Genomic DNA, 14,330 nt, shown 5'->3' on the forward strand with positions numbered 1-14,330 from the left:
TAGCCCTTAAACTTTTTTTTAATATAGATTTATTTATTTTTGGCTGCGTTGCTGTGTGCGGGCTTTCTCTAGTTGTGGCGAGCGGGCTTCTCATAGCAGTGGCTTCTCTTATTGCAGAGCACGGGCTCTAGGCACGCGGGCTTCAGTAGTTGCGGTGTGCGGGCTTCAGTAGTTGTGGCGCACGGGCTCTAGGGCACGTGGGCTTCAGTAGTTGTGGCACGAGGGCTCAGTAGTTGTGGTGCACGGGCTTAGTTGCTCCTTAGCATGTGAGATCTTCCCAGGCCAGGGATCGAACCTGTGTCCCCTGCATTGGCAGGTGGATTCTTAACCACTGCGCCACCAGGGAAGTCACAGCCCTTAAACTTTTGACATGTTGCATCCTTTTATTTTTTCCTTAATCTTCTCAGCTGCATTCTCAGAGTGCAGATGCATCGATTCCAGATAGAGGAGGTGGTGTGGGTACGTTTAATGACAATACAGAATGTAGTGGTTATGAAGATGGTCTCTGAAGTCAATAAAACTGAATTCAAATCCCATTGTGTCACTTAACTAGCTTTGTTACCTTGTTCAAACTACTTAATCTCTCTCAGCTTCAATTTCCTCATCTGTAGAATGGGGAGAAAAACACTACTGTTGTCAGAGGACTGTTGTGATTTTTACATGAAATAATGCATGTAGAGTACTTAGCATAATGCTTACCATAAAATTAAATGGTATTATTATAGTTATTATTTTGCCCTTTCCTGAGACCACTGTTTTAATAGCATTAATTTTCATTATGGTGACCTTGTTTTTTCCGCTTCTAATCCAGGCAATTTGCACATGAAGATGGGGCAAAGAGCAGAACCCTAAACCCTTGGGTCAAAATTTTAAGAGGCGTTATGCACAAATATCAAGACAGACTAAATATTCAATTTCATTTTTACATTAAAATCACTACCTTAGACATATACATTGGGACATGTTGGTCATTTATTCATCAAGTTTTATGCACTGGATAAAGAAATTAATGAGAATATTAATTCATGACTATATTAGTATGAGACAACACTGTGCAGCTTATCTGTGCCTTAATAGAACTGGGAAAAACATTTTTTTGTTTGTATCTATGTTTTAAAGGCAGGAAGCTTATAAACAGAAGAGGTCCTTGAGAAACTATATCATAAGGCTTCTACTGAAAAATCTCAGCTGGTAATTAAATATCGCATGTGTTGTAAGAATAACCCTTTGTATATTATAGTGAGATATTTCTCTAATATTTGTTGGCAGCTTCTAAGCCAAGCAGAAATACACTGTAGAATGTCGATATTAGTTTTAAATACTTATTAATTTGTTAGAGCTGGAGACAGCAACACAAAAGATGTAGGTGGTAGCTTCTAATGATCAGTAAGAAAATGTATAATTAGACTTCCAGAACCACTTGATCTCTGTCAACAGCAACTTTCCAAATTTTTCACTATCATTACCTGCTTTTAGTATTTATACCTGTTGCCTCAATGATAAGAAATACCATTTCCCCAACGAAATTAAAAGGAGAAATAGACGAATCCACAGTTATGGTTGGAGACTTCAAGACTCCTCACTCAGTAACCGACAGAATTAGTACACAGAAAATCAGTAAGGCTATAGAAGACCTGAACAACTCTATTAACCAACTTGATCAACCTGACATTTATAGAACACTCTACCCAATAACAGTAGAATATACCTTATTTTCAAGTGGTCATGGAACATTCATTGAGATAAACTATATTCTGGGCCACAAATTTCCTTAACAATTTTTTAAAAATATACAGTTAACCGTTAAATAACATGGAGATTAGGGGCACTGACCCCTCACACAGTCAAAAATCCACATACAACTTCACAGTCATTTCTCTGTATCAAAAGTTCTGTATCTGTAAATTCAACCAACCATGAATGATGTGGTAATATAGTATGCATTTATTGGAAAAAAATCCTCATATAAGTGGGCCTGTGCAGCTCAAAGCTGTTGTTCAAGGGTCAACTATATATCATACAAAGGATGTCCTATGACTATAAAAAAATTAAACTTGAAATCAAAGGTAGAAAAATACCAGGAAAATCCCTAAATATTTAAAATTGAACAATACACTTATAAATCACCTATGGCCCAAACAGGAAGTTTCAAGGGAAATTAGAAAATATTTTGAACTAAATTAAACTGAAAACACACACACACACAAGTAAATTAATAAAAAATAAAAACCATGGTAATGACTGGGCTGTGACTGAGCTTTTAAACCATTTATACCCAAATCTCATTTAAGCTACCTAGTCCCATAGATGTGGGTATATATGATAGTTTGCACTGGGGTCAAAAAGCCTTTGTATCTGTGTTATTAAAATATTTTTCTCCAGAGTTCTATCATATATTTGCACTGTGATTTTATTTTATTTATTTATTCATTCATTTATTTAATGATTTAGGTCTTTTTATTTTTTATTTAAGTATAATTGCTTTACAATGTTGCATTAGTTTCAGCTGTAGCATGGTGCTTTGTAATTTAATAAGGATTTTTGTGTTCATTATCTTACTCAACCTCATTAATTCTCACACCCAAACTATAAAGTTAGTGGGGCAGATATTCTTTCCATTTTACTTATTCTTAAAGATAGATTATGTCCAAAACTGAAGGAAAGTGAAGATGAATAATAAAATACATTACTAGAGATAAAAATTACTTCATAATGATAAAATGTTCAATTTGCCAGAAATATAATTCTAAAATCATGTACACTTAATACCCTGCCTCAAATATATAAAGCAAAAAATTGACAACTTACAAGAAGTATTGAAGAAAACACTATCACAGTAGGAGATTTTACCATACTACTTTTGGTAGTTAATAAACTTAGGAGACAAATTAGTAAGGATATAGAAGACTTTATAATTTTTCCAATTGGGTATATATAGTACACATAGAAATTCATGAACGTTAGTATTTGCTAGTCCATAATGTATCTTCAGCAAGTTTCACAAGACCACAGGAATGTGGTGGTATAAACCATATTCTCTGACCATAATGAACTTGAGTTAGAGTTAAATGATAAGTGATAATGAGAGTGCTTGGAAATTACAAAAACACTTCTAAATAACTTACAGGTGAAAGATGAAACCATAATGGAAATCATAATGGAACTGAACAATTGTGAAAATTCTGTATACCACAATTTATGGTGTATAACTAAACTGACATTTTGAGGGAATTTTAAACCTTTATATCTTATATAGGAAAAAAGCCTGAAAGTCAGTGAGTTAAGAAGCACTCAATTGAAGAAATTTTTTAAAAGTAGAATAAATCCAAAGAAAGTATAAGCAAAGATATCACAAAGAGCAGAAATTAATGAAATAAAGAAAAAATATAAGAAAATTTAAAAAGCCAAAACTTAGTTGTTTGAAAAAAATTTAACAAATTTATGACAAAATTGATCGGGAAAAAATAATGAACAACTATATAATGTTATGGATGAAAAGAGCATAAAACTATAGACATGGTCATGATTTAAAAAAATAAGAAAATAGTATGAATAACTTTGACAATAAAATTTTAAATTTAGGCCAAATGGACAATTGCCTAGGGAAAAAAAAATCAGCTTACCAAACTTTCAGAGAAAGAGTTTTAAACCCATTAAAGAAATTTAAAAATTTAAAATTCTTCCCACAAGGAAAATACTAAACATTACATATTCGGTAGCTTTGCATTGTATCAACTGGGTAAACTGGAACTGTTTCCCAGAATTTCCTCCTTGTATGTTTTTTTTTTTTTTTTTGCGTTACATGGGCCTCTCACTCTTGTGGCCTCTCCAGACGCGCAGGCTCAGTTGCCATGGCTCACGGGCCCAGCCACTCTGCGGCATGTGGGCTCTTCCCGGACCGGGGCACGAACCCGTGTCCCCTGCATCGGCAGGCGGACTCTCAACCACTGCGCCACCAGGGAAGCCCCCTTGTATGTTTTTGTGATACAGTTGGTCATCATGGTTAGATGCAGTGAAAGACAGATGCACAGGTGCCAGTGAGTCCTCACTCTTCCCCATAGTGATTGCTGCCAGGTTGCAGATTGTTCTCTCTCTCCCTTATTTGGTGTTAATCTCTTTTTCCTGACTGTTGACCCTGATGCACACCAGTGATCCCAGTTCCACCACTAGACACAGATGCAGACATCTTCCATTGACCTCCCCACCAGCTCTGCTTCAGCTACCACTTGAAAGGTAAGAGTGCCTGGTGCGCAGATTTCTCTGTAAATGTCACCTTATCCATGCATTCCATTGCATCAAGAGTGCTGATCAGTGACTTCTCTGACCGTCCAAATCCCTTCTCTGGATCTTACTTTCCCAGCTCCTCCTGCAATTAGGTAAGATATAATTTCTATAATAACTTCTTTATTCCATATACCTAGTTGTTTGCTTCCTTGATTTAATCTTAACTGACATAACAGTCAAATTCAACCAAATATTCAAGATATAGCTAATTCTTATATTACACAAATACTTCCATAGAATAAAAAAGGAAAATGAGAAGATATGTTGATGGCAAATAAGCATATAAAAAGATGATCCACACAATTTTTAATTTACATTTTAAAACAACAATGAGATACTGCTACACACCTATTAGAATGGCCAGAATCTGGAACATGGACAACACCAAATGCTGGCAAGAATTTAGAACAACAGAAACTCTAATTCATTGCTAGTGGAAATACAAAATGGTACAGCCACTTTGGAAGACAGTTTGACTACTTCTTATAAAACTAAACATACTCTTAGCATAAGATCCAGCAATCAACTTTTTGGTTTTTACTTAAAGGAGTTGAAAATTTATGTCCACACGAAAACCTGCACATTGGTGTTTATAACAACTTTATTCATAATTGCCAAAACTTGGAAGCAATCAAGATGTCCTTCCATAGGTGAATGAATAAACTGTGATAATCCAGATAATGGAATATTATTTAGCACTAAAAAGAAATGAGCTATCAGGGGTTAAGGGAGAGACATGAATAGGTGGAACACAGAGGATTTTTAAAGCAGTGAAAATATTCTGATGATACTCTAATGAGGGATACATGTCATACATTTTTCCAAACTGAGAGAATGTACAACACCAAGAGTGAATCTTAAGGTAAGCTGTGGACTTTGGGTGTATATGATGTGTCAGTGTAGTTTCATCAATTGTAACAAATGTACCATTCTGGTGGGGGATATCAATAATGAGGAAGGCTATGCATGTGTGGGGGCAAGAGGCATATGAGATATCCCTGTACCTTCCTCTCAATTTTGCTGTGAACCTAAAACTGCTCTAAAAAAATTAAGTCTTTTTTTTTAAGGAAAACACTCCCTACCTCATTTTATGGTGTTAATATAACACTTATTTCTAAAGTAGATAAGTATAGCACAAGAAAGAATGATTACAAGCCAAAGTCAATTATGGGTATAGATGTAAAAAGCCTGAACAAAATACTAACAAAAGAATTCAGCAATTTATTTAAAAGACAGCATATCATGACCAAATGGCAATTATATAATAAATGAAAATTTGGTTAAGTATTTAAACCAATAAGTATAACAGTAACAAATAAAAAGAGAAAAAAATAATAAATGCAGAAAAGGTTTTCAATAAAATTTAACATCCATGTATGGCAACAATCTTAGCAAAATACAAAGAAAAGTGAAGTTCCTTAATTTGGTGAAGGAAAATCTGCTAAAATCCCATGGCAAACATTATATTTAATGGTGAAATCTTGAAGATCAGAGTCAAACCAAGGATGCCCTACTAGCATCACTTCCACGCAACATAGCACTAGATGTTGTAGACAGTAATTTGACAGCACCATAATATTCCAAAAATAATGCGATTAAATTTTTTAAATATGTAAAGATTGAAAACAAGGAACTTAAACTCTCATTATTTTAATATGATACGGTTGTTCATAGAGAACACAAAAGAATCTACAGTTAAATTGCAAGAAGTAATACAAAATTATACCTCAGTAATACTAATTAGAAAATATAGTTAAAATAGTTGTTCATAGAGAACACAAAAGAATCTACAGTTAAATTGCAAGAAGTAATACAAAATTATACCTCAGTAATACTAATTAGAAAATATAGTTAAAATACATATTAATTACAATAGTAGTATAAATATGAAGTAACCATGAATAAATCTAACAGGGTCCAAGCTCTGTTGGAGAAAATTTAAAACTTGATGAAAAGATACAAAAGATACCCTAAAGAAGATATACCATGTTCATGGATAGGAGGTCTTAATATATCTCCTCAAACAGATATTTAGATTCAATAACATTTTAATAAAAATTTCATGTTTTTAAAGTAAAACTTGACAAACTGATTCTAAAATTTAAATGGAAAGTTATAAAAGTCTAGCATATCAGAAATTTCCTGCTGTGAATAATTAGAAAATTGCATAAAATACAACAATCTATTTGAAGGCATCAGAGAGCTACTAAGGCAGTGAGAATTTGAAGAGTTAAATCTTGGAGAGAAGGAATGGAAAATGCAAAGAGATGAAACTGACATTTATTGTCACTTTTCTTCTTGAGGCATTTGCCAACTTCTAAACAGAAGACTAAAGGATAAGAGGAGAATAGCAGTCAAATGAAGAAAGGTTTAACAGAGCTTTCAACAGTTTTATGAGGCTAGGAGAAAAAAATCAGAGTTTAGGGCCTGCCAAAGAGGAGTGGCCCTGATAACCAATGCAAGCTTTCATAAAGGATCTTTGAATGCTACACCCTAGGCAAAAGAGCTAACTAGAAACAGTCCAGTGCTTACAAAGAAACACAGATTCAAATTAGCTCATTCCCATATGGGATTAAGAGCTAACTAGAAACAGTCCAGCTCTCACAAAGAAACACAGATTCAAATTAGCTCATTCCCAAATATGATTAAAGTGATCTTAACTTTAATTTTGCTACAGGCAAAAAGTGAGCCCTATCTATAGGAACATAACATCATTGAAAACCTCTGATTATTTCTTCAATTTTGTATATGCTATGTCTGGCATTTAATAAAAAATTATTAGGTAACCCAGGAGATAAACGACTCACCAAAAGCCAGGAGAAGAGGAAAAAAGAACTACAGGCAAAATGAACAGATTTATAGGAGATTCAATTACTGAAGTTATTAGACATGGATTTAAAGTTAACTTAGGTTTACATGTTGAAGAATATAAAGGCTGAGAAAAAAGAATTCAGCAAGAATTTGAATCTATTAAAAATAATCAACTGGAAATTACAATAACTGAAATAAAGAACTTAGTAAATGGGTTTAACATATTAGACACAGCTGAAGAGAGAATTAGTGAACTAGAAAATTAGGTCAATAGAAAATATCTATACTGAAACATGAAGAGAAAGAGAAAAAATGAAAAATACAAAAAGCACAATACATGAGACACACAAAAAAACTTCTAACACACACCAAATATATATATTTAATTCCAGAAGGGTTGAAATGAGAGGATGGGAGTAAAAGCAATATTTGAAGATATAATGTCTGAGAATATTCCAAAACAGATGAAAAATAATAAACCAGATTAAAGAAATGCTACAAAATTAAACAAGATAAATATTTAAAAGCTTAAATACAATGAAAATAACATTTTTAAAGCATTCAGAAATAAGAAACATAATTTCAAAAGACATAACAGAAATGATGTAAGGCAGAAGAAAATAGAATAATATATTTAAAGTGTTGAAAGAAAATAACTAGATTTCTACAGCAAAAAATATTGTTAAAAATGAAGGCAAAATTAAAACTTTAGATAACAAAAACAGAAAATTGGACACAAGAAGACATGCACCAATAGAAATACTAGTAATTTTTCAGACAGAAGTGGAATGATATCAGGTCGAATCATGAAAATATAAGAAAAGGCGGCCAACTGAAAGAGAAAATACGTGGGTAAATTTAAATGAATATAGGCTGTTTATGAAAAGTCAAAAGTTATCCATGAACAACCTAAACGCACATCAACTGATGAATGGATAAAGATGTTGTATACACACACACACACACACACACACACACACACACACACACACACACTGGAATATTATTCAGCCATATAAAAGAATGATATAATGCCATTTGCAGCAACATGGATAGACCTAGAGATTATCATATTAAGGGAAGTAAGTCAGAAAGAGAAAGATAGTGCTTCCCTGGTGGCGTGGTGGTTGAGAATCCGCCTGCCGATGCAGGGGACGCAGGTTCGTGCCCTGGTCCGGGAGGATCCCACATGCCATGGAGCGGCTAGGCTCGTGAGCCATGGCCGCTGAGCCTGCACGTCCGGAGCCTGTGCTCCGCAACAGGAGAGGCCACAACAGTAAGAGGCCCGCGTACCGCCAAAAACAAAAGAGAGAAAGAGAAATACCATATGATATCACTTACATGTGAAATCTAAAATATGATATAAATAAACTTATTTACAAAAAAAAGTTACCCATGAAGAAGAATTAAATAGGAGGACTTGATCTAGCAGGTATCAGAAATTATTATAAACCTATAGCCACTAAGAAGTGTAGTGTCATTGTAGAAATATAACAACAATGGACAAATGGAATATAAAATACCCATACATGAAAACTTGAAAGATGATAGAGTAGGTAATGCACATCGGTGGGATAAGAATGGAGTATCAGCAAGTACACCTGAGAAAATCAGTTAACTGTGCAGAAAATAATGAAACAGATCCCCACTTTACACATTTACAAAAAAAATCTATCTAAGGTAGAATATAAACTTAAATGTGGAAAGCAAAACTAGAATGCCTTTAGAAACATTTATAGGAGCATATTTTAATAACCTTGGGTTAAAGGAAAATTTCTTAAGACCTCAAAAAGGAAAATATCAATAAATTATCATTAAAATTAAGAACTTTTCTGTTCCTCAAAATACACCACAAAGAGAGTAAAAATACAAGATGTAACTTTGAAAAGAAGTTTGCAATAGATATAACTGACAAAGGATGATATAAACCTAGAATATATACATACTTCCTAAAGGGAACAAGAAAGAAAATGCAGTAGAAAGGCAGACGAGGGAACACAAATATGCCCCCAAAAACCACATGAAGAGGGACTTCCCTGGTGATGCAGTGGTTAAGAATCTGCCTGCCAAAGCAGAGGACACAGGTTCGAGCCCTGGTCTGGGAAGATCCCACATGCCGTGGAGCAACTAAGCCCGTGCGCTGCAACTACTGAGCCTGTGCTCTAGAGCCCGTGAGCCACAGCTACTGAGCCCATGTGCCACAACTACTAAAGCCTGCACACCTAGAACCCGTGCTCCTCAACAAGAGAAGCCACTTCAGTGAGAAGCCCGTGCACCACAATGAAGAGTAGCCCAGGCTCGCCGCAACTAGAGAAAGCCCATGGGCAGCAACAAAGACCTAATGTAGCCAAAAATAAAATAAGTAAATAAATTTATACAAAAAACAAAAAAAAAACACATGAAGAAATGATTAATCACATTAGTAATTGGGAAATCCAACCGCAATGAGATATCATTTCACACTCATTGGCAAAAATTTTAAAGTCAGACCTAAGTTTTGGCAAAAAGTGGAATAACCAGTACTCTATGCTGGTGGGGTGTTAATTGGTATCACCATGTTGGCATTACCAAGCAAATTTGAACATTGTTCATATTTTACAACCTAGCAATTCTAATCTGAGGTATATATCCTAGAGAAACTCTTACACCAATAATATATCTCAAGGCACATACAAGAGTGTTTACAATGGCAAAAAATCTGGAGCCCGTATAAATATCCATCAACAGTAACATGATAAGAAATCAGTGTATAGGTTTATTATGGAATACTGTAGCGCAGTTAAGTGAATTATAGCTACGCACATGAAAGTGGATTAATCTGAAAAACAATATTTAAACAGAAAAGAAGAAAAATGGATGTACAAAATAATTCCATTATATAAAGTTATAAGCAGGTAAAGCTAAACAGTATATTGTTTGTGTATGTAGGCTTACATGGTAAACTTATAAAGAAAAGCAAGGGAATCATTGACAAAAAATTCTGAAGGATAGTTTTCTTTGGCACTAAGAGAGGATACCTTTCAGTGATGGGCATCCAAGGCTTCTGAGGTCCTGGTAATGTGCTATCTCTAAGTCTTAGTAGTAGGTACATAGGTATTTCTGTTGTTATTATTTCTCCGTAAACTACCCATATATCATAATATAAAAGTGAAAAAAATGTACGTTTCACAGTTGCCAGAAAAAAAAAGGGTGAAAAGAACACAAAAGATATTGTCCCTAAATTTTACTGAGCACTTCATGGATTCCAAAGCAGAATTATTCACATTCCTTGCATTTGTCTGGGTTGGGTCTTCTGAACTCTGGATCCCTGAAGCCACGGAGCATGTATGCCGGATTAACACGTTTCTGAGCTGGGAATTTTCCTCCACGGTTGGAAGTCTGAAGAGAGGCAGAGAATGCTGTTTACCACACATACTGAACGCTTTGGGCAAATAGAGGTATAAAAAAGAGGAATGAGATAACAGAGGTTATGAGGAAAGAAAGGCTGTGTACAAACTAGGAGGCAATATAGAGAAAAATAGAAAATTGGCATTTGGAGTCTCATAAGAAATGACTTGGTTGGGGATGGTAAAAAATGATGTTCATAAGTATGATGAGAAGAGTCATTCAAATTCTGCTGCTTTGATTTGCTTCATTCTTCTATTAACAAATCTGACCTTTAGCAATTGGTCGTTTAGGTTTTCCCATTAACTTTAAGTTTTAACTTCTGCTTTTCAAATCCTTGTGCAACTTTCTGTGTTTGCTAAATTACTCAACAGATTCATACAGCATCACTTGCTTGTGTTTGCTCTGCGCTGGAAATGATAATGAAATTATCTGTACTTCCTGCCTTCATGAGATAGTTGATACGGATAATTTTTTAAGCAATTAAAATAGAGAGGAAATAAAGATAACAAATGCAAGAAAGCAGAAGCTTCAAGGTCCTCTGCCTCTAACAGCTCTTTTAACCCCCTGCCATATTAGAACTCTTGGAACCAGCTTCTGTTCCTTTCTCATTCCAAACTCATAGCTTTCTTTCAATTTCTCTCTTGGACTCCAAATGACTTTTTATTCCCTCACAATTGTTACCATCTTGTTATTCAAAATCTGTCATAAAACTCAGCAGCGTTCTTAGAAAATAAGGCAAATAGAAAAATCTGGACTTCGATGATCACTCGGATCACTAAAGCAGTCACTCTACCTGCTCAAGAGTGAACGAGGGAAAAGAGCCTTTATAATTCTAGCCCTGTAACTGGACAACCTTAGAGATACAACATATCTCAAAGGTCTTCTAGTTCCATGCTCAAAGTAGAATTTTCTCTCCCAAGTCTCTGAAGAGGGTCTTTTGGCTTCAGCTTTCGACTTAAGACTTGTGGTCACAGGGAGCTTGGTACTTCAAAAGACAGCTTGTAATGCTGTCGGAGTCGTAAGAAAATTTTTCCTTACAGTGAGCTGTTCACAGCCACCCACTGGGCTGGCTCTGACATCTAGAAAGATCAATTCTTTATCTAATCCTTAAAATATTAGAAAATAGTGTCTCCTTTTTCAAGATGTATCTTGAGAATCTTCTTTTCCAGGAGCCAAATACCCCTGCTTTTGTTGCCCGTTCCTCTATTGATTATATTCTCAGACGTAGTTCAGACTATGCCTCCTTGGAGGTCTGACTCCAGGGTGTCAGTACCCTCAGTATCCTTTTCTTCCCCTGCCTAAATATTTATTTATTTATTTATGTATTTGGCTGCGTTGGGTCTTAGTTGCAGCACACGGGATCTTCATTGCGGCACACAGGATCTTTAGTTGCGTCATGCAAACTCTTAGTTGTGGCATGTGGGATCTAGTTCCCTGACCAGGGATTGAACCCGGGCCCCCTGCATTGGGAGCATGGAGTCTTAGACACTGGACCACCAGGGAAGTCCAAAGGTGCCAGGATCCTTTTTGACATGAGGTGTCCAAACTGAGCTCCACACTCCAGATGTGGCCCAGATCCTGTGGAGAACTAAGTGATTTATTTCCCTTTTTGCACTCAACTTCCCAAATCTTGTTAGTTTCGATAGCAACTACATCACACAGGAAAATCATATAGAGATAATCAGGGATTAGCATCAGACTTGCCCTAACGAAGTATTAAATGTAAAGTTGCCACAGATCATAGGGTATCCATCCAAGATTTGAAGTGAGAGATCTCTGGGTCTGAGGATTGGGCAGGACCGTAAGGAGCTGGTATAGTTCTCTCAGTCCCTTGTCCCAGGGTCTCTTGTCTCTGCTTCTCTCCACTCTGCTTTTCCTCTTCCCTTGACAACATGGCCTCTTCCAGCCATTTCTGTTTCTGTATAACTTTGGCTTTCCTCTGCTCCAGTGTGCCTTGAAACCAGCCTAGCCCAAGTTCCATACAACTTTTCATTTGAAGTACCCACCTCCCCAGCATCCAGCTCAGCGTCTCTCAAATTTTTGTGTCCATAAAATCACACAGAGATCTTGTCAAAAATGCAAAGAATGGTTCAGTAGGTCTAGGAGAAGGAATGTACATTTTTAACAAGTTCCTGGCTGATGTGGATGATGATGGCCCACAGATCACACTGCGAGTAGCAAATCAATCAGGATTGAGTTAAGTTAAACTTGCTTCTGATGTTTGAGGCTTATGTCTGTTAAGTTAAAATATTCCAGAAAAGAAAAAAATTATGAATTATCTTCTTAAAATAGTTTTTTTGTTTGTTTGTTTTTTCGGTACGCGGGCCTCTCATTGTTGTGGCCTCTCCCGTTGCGGAGCACCAGTTCCAGACGCGGACGCGCAGGCTCAGCGGCCATGGCCCACGGGCGCAGCCGCCCCGCAGCATGTGGGATCCTCCCGGACCGGGGCACGAACCCGCATCCCCTGCATCAGCAGGCGAACTCTCAACCACTGTGCCACCAGGGAAGCCCAGGTTTTTATATTTTAGATTCTATTCGTCTGTCATTTCAGTGAGATGGAAGAAAAGAAAGACTTGTTCTCAATCAGATATCTTAAAGGAACCATTTACATTGCATTCTTTATCTTTGTACCAGGCCCTGAACTAGGTGCAGACTTGCAATTACAAATGGTCAAATGCCCCTTTTCAATAACTTCCCCAGGTGGGTCTGTATGGCCCTTCCAGGGATCTGTGAGTGTGATTTCCAAACTGTGCAAATGATGTCTAGAGGGGAAATATTGTGGTTCAGAGCTAAAACCTATGCCCGACACCAGAACCCACAGACCTGCTGCAGGATGCCAACTTCCCCACGTTACGGATACTGGGAACCATGTCAGCGTTTTATTATTTTTACTCCCTAATCTAGATGCTTACTCCATCGTAGTGATACCTAGTCCAATTAGCTTCAATATTTCTTTAGTTTTAAGCACATAGGTAGTTTCTGGAGACTGAAGTATTTGAGTGAGTGTGCAATGGAGAGGGGTTGATGGGGATATAATGAGACAGGATAATGAGAAATTTCTCTGGCAGGAGACTGGGGAGAGTAACGAAGTGATTCTACCTGGGGAGCCTAGGAAGAAACCCTATAGCTGTTCATTTCAATCCTGGCTTGTCAGAGTTGGTCCTATCATTCATTCAGTTTTAAAAAAACTAGTCCTAGAAAAACCACATGATCCATTTGGGGTTGGCAAGAGGTCTTCTATAATTCAGCAAATGGGCACATTAATTTAATCAGAAACTTGGCTTCCTTTCCATCTCTTCGATTTTGCCAATTAAGAGGCATAGCCATGATGGATAGCTTCATTTAGGATGCAAGGAAAATCAAAGTACTCTGGGAGATTTGTTAAGCCCAAAATACACTCACCTGGGACCATTGTAGAGATCAGTTTTCAAGCCCATGAAAAATAAATGGAAGTGTCTTTGTGTGAATCTGTCAGCATCTGTACCACTGCATTATGCATGATCCCAGTCATGTTCGTCTGTTCATCACACGGTTTCAACAAGAGTTTTCCATTTTACCAAATGGGAGAGATCAAGACAGAATCCATAGTTTCCTTACTCTGGTTTTCTTGGCAGGATCCTCTCTTGTCCTTTTTTTTTTTTTTTTTTTTTAGCGATCTGTAATTTATATTTGGCTATAGCCACAGAGGTTTGCCTCTTCCCTTAGAAGGCAGTTTTGAAGGCTTATAGTCTTAATGTTTGCTCAATAATTTTTCTTTTTGCATCACTGTCATTTTTTTTAAATTTCAAATAAACTTGTTATCATTAGTTTGTCTAAGAGTAGATCTCATCTAGGTAGTTAATAAGTAT

The sequence above is a fragment of the Delphinus delphis genome, chromosome 5 (assembly GCF_949987515.2).
Source record: "Delphinus delphis chromosome 5, mDelDel1.2, whole genome shotgun sequence".
In the NCBI taxonomy this organism is placed as follows: domain Eukaryota; kingdom Metazoa; phylum Chordata; class Mammalia; order Artiodactyla; family Delphinidae; genus Delphinus; species Delphinus delphis.